Genomic DNA, 13653 nt, shown 5'->3' with positions numbered 1-13653 from the left:
TTTACGTATGTTTTCCGAGTTCCTTGCGTAGTTTTTTGGCAAAAACTGGGCAACCTTTTTGACGGATCAAGAAATTCATTAGATTACAAGATTCCGGTCCTAATATTTCTGATACCGATACAAAAGTGGCACGTCTAGCATCGCGCAATTGTCTCTATCGCCATTATTGGTACGCCCGTGAGACATTTAGATATTCCGGCCCCGTTGTTATTGTTCCCTATTCCTGGAATACCTACTGTGCAAGACAGGCCTATAATGCTTCATTCATAATAAAAAAATAAGATTCACATACATAATTGTCATCACTATTGCATGTTCAACATCGCTTAGGCCTACTTTATTTCAGACGAATTTTGGCGTAATATGACAATATTTGCATGCCAGTGTTAGTACCTGGTTACTTGATTAGATAATATGTCAATGTAAAATTAAGTTTGAAGCAAAATAAACTTTTTCATTTTATTTTATTACAATATTGTATTATAACTCCATATTAAACAGTTCAGAGCAATAGTTAGATAAAAAAATGAAAAGATAGTCACTATTTTATCATTACTTAAAATTTATGATGTATAATACTTTATTGTTAATTCTGAGCAGCAATTAACCTCTATCTTGCCAGATAGTAATTATAAATTAGGCCAAATGCAAGTAACTAGTTTAGTAAAATATCTGTTAAGACGACGAATTGGGCATTTGGTGAAAAACATCTAGTTTTATCTCAGCATTACAAAACATATCAAAGTGATATTTAAAAACCTGATTCTTCATTTCAATGACTTTGTTTTCCAAGTTGCCGAAACACGATTCGTAAAATTTTATAGCACAGAAAAAAATATCAAAGATACCTCTTGTAAGACAGGGATTTGCTTGTTACAGGCAACCCAGATCAAATTAAGATTCCAAATTTTCATATTAAATTAGTTTTAACCCATACTTCAATATTCAAGTTGGATTTTATTTTATTAAATTGTAATTTGTAGTTGAAACGACAAAAACCGTTTTGTCGCTTACGACATTTTAATATAAGCTAGCGCGCGCTCGTATTTTCTATGAAACCCGTCCCCTCTCAGCGCATGCCTCAGACCGCCGCCGGCGTTGTCAGCGACGGACCTATGCTAGTCGAACTGCCACGCGCCATCGATCGCATATAAAATAATACCGAGCAATAAATGGGAAAAAAATGTCGGATCTTCAAAAAGGAAAAAGAAAGGTTGTTTAATTCATTAATGTATGGTTATGATTAAGAAAAGGTGAGTAATCATTATATTTCTACAGTTTACTGGCACAAAACGTAAACAAATCGCCATGACAACGTCAGTTCTTAGTTTGTCGCCATGACGGTTCATGACATATGACATACTAACAAAATAATATGATATTTACATCGAAAGTAACAATATATCAATATTTCCAAAAAAAATATTGATATAATGTGATATTTTGGTATCTTACGGACATTTAAAAGGCATTCGATTACGGTTTGTGCTAGTGCTGCATTCTGACGGCAGAACATTGCAGTAATATTCCCTATCTGCTTCTAGTTTTATACGAGTATAATAGGTAATACCTAAGTACTTACCTACTTTTTAGATAGGTAAGTAGGTAGGTAGGTAAGGTAATTAATAGTTAAAAATATTCTAAAGTATGTGTGTGAACCAATAGTGAACTGCAAGTACCTAAGTACGCTTCTTAACTTACTAAAACATTATTACTAAATACTTATAAAAAAAACTTATAAAAACTAAAGGTACTGTAGAAAATCGATTTTATTCCTTTAATTATTGCAATTCAGTGTTTGTACAAAAAGCCATTGACTATACTTATAAAACTATTCACATTTCAATAAGCAGTAACACAAATAATAAAAATACATTATTATCTTTCAGGAAGCAATCATTTGAACAAAGTTCTGAGAATAAAGTCATGGAGCCGTCTTCGAATTTAGGTGGAAATAAAACAATGTCAATCGATTTTATGCAAGGGTATGTAGTGGTATGTATCCATATTAATTTTAAAGATCTACTTACTTTGAATATCAACTCTTGATTGAAGTTAATATCGCTTCATTTTAATTTCGTTTCTTAAGAAAACGAGAAAATTCGCCAATGTATGCAGTTACAAAATGTATTAATCTCGTAAGATTTTAGTACCTACCTGGGCGTTTTCACAAAAAAGCGTATTCATTCTTTTTTTTTCAATTTTGGAAAAAATATAGTTTTTCCTTCTCAGAATCAAAAGTACAATCGATTCCGATGGTTAAAAAAAAATCCCTATCAAAAATGACAGTTTTGTAACGTTTTTTTTTTCATACACTCGGTATGGGCGTCACAAAACTGACTCATAAAGTTTATATGAAAAAATTAAATACATTTTGAAAGAAAAGGTACACTTTTTTTTGAAAACGCCTACCTACCTACATAGTAATTATAGTAATTTTAATAACAAATTCAAGTTTATAAATAAGAAAAATTATTTAAGGACTGCAGATAAGAATAATAAGGACCTTCTTGAAGAAACTATGTAGGTCTACAGCTACAGTAAGTATTTCTTTTATTGCCAATTTTACGTGAGCAGAATAAAGATCATATTTTTTGGTTTGAAACTTGTAAAAATGTTTTTTTTTTCTATTATAGATAGAAATATAATGTGAGAAAAATAACTCATCTCTCAACATAGTATTAGAATGCGCATCTGAAGTATCAGTAAGTTTTGTATTAACTTAAAGCCAGTAAACGAATGTACTTATACTTTGGTGTACAATAAAGAGTCGGAGTATTGTATTGTTTGGTACTTAGGTTCTAAAAAGGTTAATTTTAAAGATATAAGACAGCTTTTTTCTACTTTGCCTTTTTTTACTGTGATTTCACTGTATAGTCAGCACCCAAAGTAGCGGATCATTTTTTTACTTTGTCGTATTAGGATATTGCCAAATTTGTATGGTGTAAGTACGTTGTTGTATAACGACAAAGTTTAAAAATACGCAGCTACTTTTGATGCTGACCGTACTGATCTGTGGTGTTACGAATATTTGTATTGTACTAAAAATAACACAGTTGAACCTTAAATAAAAAGTTGACCCTTACAATATCTAGACTACAATAAACGTTTGTTTCAGATTGAGACCGAAAATCAAGATTTGGGGCACCGAATAATTGATTTTAATCATTTTATAATGGAACTTGTAAAACTTTCTCAGCATAAGTGTTCGTTTGATTGCAGATTAGCTATAATGAAATTAGTTTCTGAAAATCAAGTACGAGTAGGCTTGCAATCTGAGTTTTCGGTGTGTAGCTAACGTTGACAACTCAAATTATGTTATGTCAGTTTCCGAATAATAACGGTGTTAAATTTGGGTAATTCTGGGAAAATACAAACAAACATAGATGCACGGAAAAACCAGAAAAGGAGACCAGCGCTTTCCTGGTTTTTCTGATCTATGTTTCAGTTTGTATTTTCGATGTGGATTTTACGGGATAATCGTAAAAGTAACAAAATTTGTAGTTGAAATAAAAAAAATACAAAAAAGACTCCAAAAACCAATCTTAATTCTGGGAAGAATAAAATACAGATTAATTGTTTGGTGCCGACCGGTGATGGCGGAAAAAAGGCCTTTATTATCTCCTTATATACTAGTTTAACAACGCCCTCTTCGGGCTGTTGGTTAAATACAACCATTGGCAGATCTTGTAGATCTAAATGAATAAATTTAACAAACGGCTATAAATGATTGTGTTGTCTTTTAATAATGTTTGTGTAAATAATATTTTTTTAATATAAATAATTAAAATGTAAAATATAAATACCTATGTAAATTAGTAAATAACTGTGTTAAGTGTAAATAAGTAAAATATTAATATTAAAAAAGATAAATATTAAAAAAGATAAATATAAAAAATTACCTGTAAAACCGTATGTTTGTATTATTTACTTTTTGCTCTGCAGTACTTGCCTACATTTACGGCCCGAAATTTCTTATGTCTAATGGTCTCAACCTACTTACTATCAAATGGACAATATATGGTGCAGGCGAAATCTATAAATTTAATTTTTAATACAAGCTCTTGTCGACTGTGCTTTTTGTGGATTGTACTTGCACTGTCATCCACCCCACATAAGTACCTATGCCAAATTTCACGTCAATCAGACCACTAGAAGTGAGTCAAAATTCACTTGCAAGATTTTACAAACAACAACAACAACACACAATACAAATATTGCAAGTTAATAAAATTTTGTAAAATAGTTCCATAAGAATAAAAAATTGAACCGACTACAAAAAACCCTGAAAATAATTTTCTACCATTCAGAAATCGGTGCCTCAGCACGAGCCAGCAGGAGTGGACCTATATAGTCGTCTACCTCACCTACATACTATACGCGTATATTGGGCTTCAACTACTCCTGCTGGCTCGTGCTGAGGCACCGACTTCAGAATGGTAGAAAATTATTTTCATGGTTTTTTGTAGTCAGTTCAATTTTGCGTTATATTTTTTTTTCACGCCTTTCAGTGTAAAAGATCTAAGATACAATAGTTTAATGTCAACTGCTCGTCACCTTTTACAAAAAGTTGCTTTTTCCGATGCAGAGACTTTCATTATTGAGGAGTCCTGGTGCATCGTCACCCGTTCCATTATTGCTTAGCAACTGTGTTAAAGTCATTGAAATTCAACCCGTGAGGTACTTGTTATCGAGTAGTAGCTCGGTTGGTCAAATGTGGTCTTCATCATCAGTTCCACTTCACGAAATGAAGATTTTCAAGAGCAAATGCACAAGTTACTACTAAAGATATCAAAATTACCATAGGTGTCCCTACAATATTTGAAGACTTCCCTCGATTTCCTTAGGATCCGATCATCAGATTCTGATTTGGAGCAAATGGGACCTAATTGAAAGCATTAGGTACTAGACGAATGACGGAGTTCTGAGGTAACAAACATAAAAAAAGAAATACAACCGAATTGATAACCTCCTCCTTTTTTGAAGTCAGTTAAAAATACTCGTGATTTCATTACCTACTGTTATTTGCAAAAAAACTAAAAAAAAGTTGTAAGGGCAACTCTAAGACGTCTCTGTCTGTTTTAGCGCGCTGTCTAGGCGCTGTCAGTGTAACATACGGTCGACTGTGACACGCAAGCCGCGTAAAAAGTAGAGGGTGTGAGCGGGTTGCGGGTACAAACGCTCTGTTTTCGATTAATTGTTTAGCGATGCGTCACCTTAAGTACTGCTTGAATAAGTAAATAAACTTATTTAAATTAAACAAGAGCGCAGCGCAAGGCACTATATCTCGAAGCTTTTAGGATGGCCGTGCATAAATTATTAAGTACGAGTAGGGACAAAAGGATGACGAAACATCTTCTAAACACTAAAAATAAGGCATGAGTTTTTCTACGTACCGATAATACTCAGATTTTCTAAACGCAAAAACCACTGGACGGATTTGAATGAAATTTGGCAATATACATAGGTATAACCTGGATTAACATAATAGGCTACTTTTTATCCTGATATTCTAATGGGATAGGGATAAAATCTCAAAATAACAACCGCTGGGCTTATGTGTCATGAAATTTGGTATGTGGGTAGCTGGACTTCTGGAATAACACATAGGCTACTTTTTATCCCGATATTCCCACGGAATGGGGATAAAATCATTAAATTTCAACTGCTGGGTTTAAAGTTCAAATTTTGGACAGTTGTTTTTAACAACTTCAATGAAGATCACGATATATATTTTGGGATTTCCCAGGGGAATTTTGTAAAATCCCGGAAATTTAATTATAACTACTAGACCGAATAGTTTACGCGTAAGCCGAGGGTAAACTCTAGTTGTAAATAATAGTGCCAAAGCGGATAAAATTTCGAGATTTTATCTAGATCCCGTAGGAATTCCGGGATAAAAGTAGTCTATGTGGTATTCTAGCTAGATGTTTGGTTATCTTCATACCGAATTTCATAGCGTGAAGGAGTAGGTAACAAACAAAACACACACACATAATGATATAATCCCGCACATATAATATTTGTTATCCAATACTACTTAATAGAATTCAAATCTATTTACTTACTAGACTTCTTTTTTTACCCGTTCCGGTTTTTAGGGTTCCGGAGCCAAAATGGCAAAAACGGAACCCTTATAGTTTCGCCATGTCTGTCTGTCTGTTTGTCTGTCTGTCCGTCCGCGGCTTTGCTCAGGGACTATCAATGCTAGAAAGCTGTAATTTTGCACGGATATATATGTAAACTATGCCAATAAAATGGTACAAAAAATGTTTTTTTTTTTGTATGTGGGAAAGTCACTAACAGAGGAGTTCGAGGTGGTCACGGGTCTTAAACAGGGAGACGCTCTTTCACCCATGCTGTTTAACTTGATACTCGAATATGTTATCCGAAAAGTTCTAATGCATGACGGGGGAGTGGAGTTAAATGGAAAACACAAAATTATAGGCTACGCCGATGACCTGGCTCTACTGGGAAAGTGCGAAGAGGATGTTCGAGTAATGGCTGAAACGCTGGAGGCTGAGGGGCGGAGGGTGGGTCTTAGAATCAGCTTGGAGAAAACGGAATATTTGCTGATGAGAAGATGGTTAAATACCCACAACTGCGGCGGTCTGTTGGTTGGAGATAACACCTATAAGAGCGTACCAAAATTCAAGTACCTAGGCTGCACAATAACAGACACAAACCAGAGGCAAGATGAAATTAACGTTCGTATCCAAAACGCCCTAAGATGCTCAGCGGCCCTTCACAAAATTTTGGCGTCAAAGCTTATTAGTAGAAGCACCAAGATGCGAGTCTACAAGACAGTGATAAGGCCAATCTTAATGTATGGGTGCGAAGCTTGGACGCTAACACTGAAAGAAGAAAATAAGCTATTAGTGGTGGAGAGAAAGATCTACAGGAAGATTCTGGGACCTACAAGACAAGTGGATGGAGCCTGGCGTGTCAGGAGAAATGTGGATGTGGAAGACCTGGTGGGCGAGCCCAACATTATAGGCGAGAGCAAGTCTGCGCGGCTTCGTTGGCTCGGCCACGTGGAGAGAATGGGAGAGGATCGTGCGGCCAAGAGAGCATACCTACGACAACCGACTGGAAGACGGCCAATCGGAAGGCCTAGGTATCGCTGGCAGGATGAAGTCCGAAAAGACCTGTGCGACATGCAGGTGGCAGACTGGCGCCTTGTTGTACAGGATAGGAACAATTGGCGGAGTCCTGTGTCGGAGGCCAAGATCCACTTTGGGTCGCTGAGCCGGCGAAGTAAGTAAGTTTTTTTATGTTACCTCCCATAGACGTAAAGTGGGGGTGTTTTTTTTTTCTCATTCAACCTTATAGTGTGGGGTATTGTTGGATAGCTCCTTCGATTCAGTGATTTGTTTGCGAAATATTCAACTTTAAAGTGCAAATTTTCATGAAAATCGAGCGTCCCCCCCCCCTCTAAAATCTAAACCGGTGGGTGGAAAATTTAAAAAAAATCATGATGGTAGTAAGTATATCAAACTTTCAAGGAAAACTATAACGGCTAAGTTTGCTTGAGAATTATTAGTAGTTTAAGAGTAAATAGCAGCCTAAGGTATAAAATATACTTAAACTTGGAAGATTCCGTATAAAATACGAAATCCTTCGAAAAACATTACTTAATTTTTTCGTAATGGCTACGGAACCCTATTTTTGGCGTGTACGACACGCTCTTGGCCGGTTTTATTTTTGTAATCCTTTACTTGTAGCGGCAACATAAAAGCACTATGAGTAAATTTGAACTGTCTGTACAGTCGAGGTCAAAGATACTCGTATCAGTATCAGTACATTACTGTTCTTGAAATACAGAGCGTGAAAGGCAGACAGACATTGTAGTGAAATTAATTATGATTCTTTTTTGGATACATAACCCTAATAAAACGCCCTGAAACAACATGCAGGCTGGAAATAATTACCATATTATTACATTTAAGAACAGCTTTCATTTGCAAGTTCCAATCTTGCAGCGAGGCGCCTTCGTGGAGTTTCGGATTACTTCGGGAAACTTCACCAAACTTTGGTTATAGCTGCTCACTTGTTTGACTTTGGTATTGTGAAACACAAAAGATTTCACTTTAGGTCCACTGAGTGTAATACTTAGTAGTACTTAATACTTTAAAGAAATAAAAACATTCCATTAATTTTATAGTAACTTTCCAAAGTGTTTAAGTATAATTTAAATATTTTAGTGGCAATGGGCAGGCCATATAGCACGGAGAACGCCGTTGGCACCACCACATCCACAAGATGGACGGATGACCTGTTTAAAGCCAGGCTCACAATGTATACCCAGTTCCAACTGGAGGTCTATGGGGGAGGCCTAGACCGTCCGACTTGTGCTTGGCAAGTTTTTTTTTTAATTGATGTTGGTGACAAGCTTGTACGCTACACTTCATTCACCTGGGTGTGAACACTTGTCGCGTTGGGGCCGGGGCTATCCCGAATCGGCCTTTTTAGTTACGAGCGCAAGTGTTGTCGTCATCGAGAAAAAAATATTATATACAAAAAAATAGAAAATTTACAATGTCAAATTAGAGTAAAATTCAATAATATTGTATTTTACTTTTTATAACTATTATAAAAACCTAACTTGGGACTAGGCCGGGCATGTCTGCCGGATGCACTCACAAAGATGGGTCGTGTTCTTCGTGTAAATGAATGTCTCTCTCTCTCGCTCTCTCTCTCACACACACACAAAGCCACAGGGAGGGTACCGCATGACGGGCACTGACGGCAAGGCAGGCCGAGGCGGAGATGGCGAGATGACCTGGACGCGGAACTGAGTGAATGGCCAAATATAGCTCTGGATAGGGAGATGTGGCAGTCGAGAGGAGAGGCCCTTGCCCAGCAGTGGGACACAGTTATAGGCTTAATACAATAATAATAATATAATAATGTAGATGATGACAAAACAAAGTCAGTTTTTAAGTGAGAAGAAGCCCTGCATGAGAATCGTTTAATTAAGAAGTTTGTTCATGTGTTCGTTCAATGTTTCATGCGGAGCTTGGAAACGGCTGTAAGTAATTGCATTGGGACACGTTGTTTTATAACTTTACTGACGTTTGTTATTTAATAAGCATTAGTTAGTATGTTAGACTCTTTTTATCCCATTCCCCGAAATAGGGTTAAGTGTTACGACCTGTGGACCGTCCGATAACATATCCTCAATTCCTCATGGTGTATCAGGGGATAGACCTAATATACAGTATTTTCGTTGGATCTCACGGGATGACCGTAAAAGTAACAAATTTGGAGTTGAAATAAAAATATACAAAAGACTCCAAAAACCAATCTTAATTTGATTGCTTAATAGCGACATCTCTTGTTCGGGTGAGCGGTTAGTTCCGAAGGAGTGTTGACGTCTCTCGATGAGAGCTAAAACATAGATGTCGCTAGTGTTGCTGCTTAAGTGACTAAGAAAGAAAAAAGCAGGCTGAAATGTGTCCATGGGAGAAATTTGTGTCTAGACTTCTGGTATTGTAGGGGTATGGCACGCAGAACGGAATGCTGAGAACCTGGGTTCGATTCTCAGCGCTAGTCTCTTTTTCTGGGTTTTTTCTGTGCATCCATGTTTCAGTGTGTATTTGTTTCTTGGTTGGCTACGAAACATGCTAGTGGGCATAGGCTCATTATATTCGTTACAAAGAATGTGTGTGTGTGTGTTTTCCTGACCCGTTGCTATAACGGTCATGTTATGATACGGTGTACCATGTAGAGACCTTGAGATAAGCATGTGTTCAACAGTGGACGTACCCTGACGATGATGTGGATTAATTGGTAATGCCAGTATAAACAAACTTCACAGCAGCGACAAGCGATTGCCCAGATTTATGCAGAATCAGTGGGTATTAACGTTTCTTTAGCGCCAAAGCCCGCCATTAAAACTGATCGCCTTTGTTCCTCCGGGATTAATAAATCACAACAGGATCCGTGTCCGGGGTAGGGAGGAGGCTAGAGAGAGTTTGGAACTCGAAAGCGAAATTGATATAGTCGAACAAATGATTCATGTAATTATGTACCAGGGTTGGAACCTTTTAATAATCGATTTCGCTATGATTTCTTTTAAAAAAGTATGGGATGTCAACTTCAAATTAGTAGCACAATGTTCTACGCTGGTAAATGATTCAGTTTGTTCTTCTGTAAGTACATTAATTATTTCTATTGCCACTACAACATAAAATTTACCTATAATAATAAAAACAAGTTAAAATTAAAGATTGACAGCGTACTAGTCAACCGATATACATAAAATCACACTACACCGCATAGGTACATTTTATGCTATTTGAGTATAGTCTTTGTGATGATTACGAGTGTGCTGTAAGCCTTTGAATTTTATGCGTAATATTTTTTATTTAATAATGATTAGGGTTCGCAATATTTTGGCTAAAAGGAATTATGTCATTACCATTACATTATAACATTTGATATTACGCGATCCAATAGTGAACCGGAGGAAATCACCATCATCATCATCATTTTCTCAGCTTATATTCCTCCTACTGTTGGGCATAGGCCATATTTCCCACGCAGGCCCAGTGCGGATTAAGAACTTCATCACACCAATGAATTAAGGGGGAATTTCGGGGGATATCCATTGACGCACAATATGTTTACCTTGCATATCCGTTACTAATGGTGCACGATATTTGTGTCCTCTCTCGCGACTCATCCCTGTCCCGCACGGGGTGACTGGCTATTTTTCCCTGGCGTCGATTCTGTCCTGGGATCGTTTTATTTTAATTTAACAGGTGCGCGTGCGTCAGTGGCTCCGGAAAATGACCGGGCAAAATCTATTTTTGGAAAACTGAAATACAATGGGAATGCTTTGAATGAAGGTAACGACTACATTAGTGGTAAAGAGGGTGGTATGTTATGTTAGCGGGGAACTTGATAGGCTCCTACTATTTCGTAAAAGTGAAGATATAACCATAGAAACGCATACGGCGTTAAACCCTGAAATTAACATTTTAGTATTAAAAATACGATTGGTTTTTTGGAGTCTTTTTGTATTTTTTATTTCAACTCCAAATTTGTTACTTTTACGGGTATCCCGTGAAACCATATCGAAAATACAAACTGAGACATGGATACACAGAAAAACCAGAAAAAGAGACCAGCACTGGGAATCGAACCCAGGTCCTCTGCATTCCGTGCTGCGTGCTTTAACCCCTACACCACTGCTGCTGGATATAATCGAAATACCTTTTTTATGCAATCTCAGGTTGCTTTTTCTACTTTGCTACTTAAGCAGCAGCGACATAGCGACACGTACATTCTTTTCGGACCAACACTCACATTCTTTTGAACTACTAAGCTACAAGCATGAGGATAAGCGGATCTTTTTGGTATTTTTGGAAGTCAACTTGTAAATTTGTTTTTACGGGTATTTGAACCATATCGAAAATAAACTGACAGAATCGAAAATCAAACTGAGACAGATACATAGAACCACGCTAGCGCTGCTGTAGACAAGCGAATTAGCTCGTTGAACTGGTAATAGGCAGAAATAGCACGAAGACAGATGGCCGTTAGAATGAAAAGATTCTAAATAGAGGCGGGGATCAGCAAGCAGCAGGTTAGTAGGACGCCACCAACGGATGGTCTCGAGAGCTGGTTTTTCCGTGTTCCATGGATCAGGTTGCTTGGTATCCATGCAATTGGATGGTCATATTAAAGGATATCTATGTCCATAATTACGTACTATGGCTGATTTATGACTACAGGCTGAAGAGCATAATGGCAACGTGTCAAACGAATGTCAAAGACTCAAATCGTACCTCGATTGATATAATCAACCAACCAATCAAATCAAATCAGCCCACCACCCACTGCTCAGTAAAGGCCTCTTCATTTTCACGCTACTTTGCCCGTTGTGCTAGTCTACACAGGGCTACTACGAAACTGGAAACTCGAAGTTCGTGTCGTGCGGCCCTCTGACACTTATACTATTTAATACGAGAGCGAGAGGGACGGCACGACACGAACTTCGGGTTTCCAGTTTCGCCGGATGTAATGATGACCCCACCCACTAATATTATAAATGCGAAAGTTTGTGTTTGTTTATTTTTTACTTCATGACGTCTAAACCGCTAAATACATTAAGACGCAATTCGGTATACAGATAGTTTAAGCCCCGGGGAAGGACATAGGATAGTTTTATCCCGGAAAAATGCATGTTCCCGCGGGATAGCGATAACCGAATTCTATGCGGACGTAGTCGTGGGTAATGGCTAGTGAATAATAATTTCAATACAAAAACTTGTTATCACCTAAAATAAAGGTGCTCTACTACATGTACAGCCGTCAAATTTCTCCGAAATCAAAAAAAAACTCAGAATATTTTCTTAGGTATTGTTTTATAGAGCACAGTGTAGGTTAGGTTAGATTTATTTTATGAAAGTCCCGAAAATGATATGGTTTCGGAGAAATTTCATACTTGTGAAATGAAACATTTGCGAATTATATTTTGCCGAAACGGCAGAGAATCGCTCTACTGTAAACTGTCCTCTTTTCATTTGGGCCGCGTCCGGTCCTAACAGCGCAGGGCGTCGTCCAACACGCAGCCCTAGTTTACGGCGTCTTTAGCCTGGTTTATTTTTTAGTTTCCCCACTTGGTAGCCTCAACGTGTTGGAAACGGTTTTGGGTCTTGCCATGCCATTAGTCCTACGTTATACTTCAAGTACTTTTGAGGTCTCAGCGTTTTTATCGGTTTAAATGGGACGATGTCAGCGTTAGTGATAGGTGATCAATTTTGTACCTTGTCGCATTCTTTTTGTCTATCTTTTAAGACTTTGGGCACAAAGCTACGTGCATTTTTTTGAGTTCTTTTGGTCGGATCGTCATTCCCAAGAAAAACAATAATACGCCGATAGATGTTATCTATAAACCAGCTAAGTAATAGTTTATTTGCTACTTAACCACATTAACATAAGACGCTCATGAAATAAATTACGAGGTATGATTTAACTGATAAAATTGAAAGTTTAAATTTTGAACATTACCATGTGAATTTAGAGAAATCCCTAAATTTAAATTTAACTGCGTACCCTATAGTTTTTCGCTACTAAAATGGCGGTTAGACGCTAGTGAATTATATTGCTATTGCCTGCTACTCTGTCGCCAAATAAACCGTTCATCGCTATTCCGGATGAGCTGCATAATTTTCTGGAATATTTTTTTTTTGTCTTTTTAGCGTCTCAAGCTATTTCCGCATAAAATTTCATCGTAATAGGTCCAGTGGTTTAAGCGTGAATAGGTAACCGAGATACAGAGATACGAACAGAGTTATATTCGGGTTTATAATAATTGATTAGGATAAGCCACATGCAAATTTTCGTGGTCATATTTACGTCTTTAAATAATACAATATAGCTATCTCAAGCACAACAAATACAAGTTCTACTACAAGATCCAATTTACAGACAACATTCCCGTGAGCTTTAATCGTTGAATTATTCAGAGCTTAGTACCTAATATCTCTGCCTTTTGGGTGTAGAACTTGATATAAGTTTCTTATTGTAGCAGTGTTCATTTGAATATAGATTTTCCTACAAAAACAGACTATTTTATTGCATTATCAATCGTAAATATGCTGATAAAATTTAGCGTTCACTTGTAACGGGCATTTAGAGAAT

At 37.0% G+C, this 13653-nt stretch overlaps 1 protein-coding gene and 1 long non-coding RNA gene across 3 annotated transcripts in view; both read left to right on the top strand.

The window, feature by feature from the left end:
• The window catches only part of LOC141445604 (protein O-mannosyl-transferase TMTC1-like), a 308979-nt gene that overhangs the window by 40193 nt on the left and 255133 nt on the right, over window positions 1-13653 (top strand).
• Window positions 1906-3426, top strand: LOC141445422 (uncharacterized). Of its 2 annotated transcripts, none has more exons than XR_012453320.1 (3): window positions 1906-1995; window positions 2482-2540; window positions 3119-3426. It is a non-coding gene; the product is annotated as an uncharacterized lncRNA (long non-coding RNA). The 2 variants fall into 2 exon arrangements; XR_012453321.1 differs by lacking the exon at window positions 3119-3426 and adding an exon at window positions 2637-3090.

This window comes from Choristoneura fumiferana, chromosome 2, assembly GCF_025370935.1.
Source record: "Choristoneura fumiferana chromosome 2, NRCan_CFum_1, whole genome shotgun sequence".
In the NCBI taxonomy this organism is placed as follows: domain Eukaryota; kingdom Metazoa; phylum Arthropoda; class Insecta; order Lepidoptera; family Tortricidae; genus Choristoneura; species Choristoneura fumiferana.
This window is presented reverse-complemented; position numbering and strand designations above follow the sequence as displayed.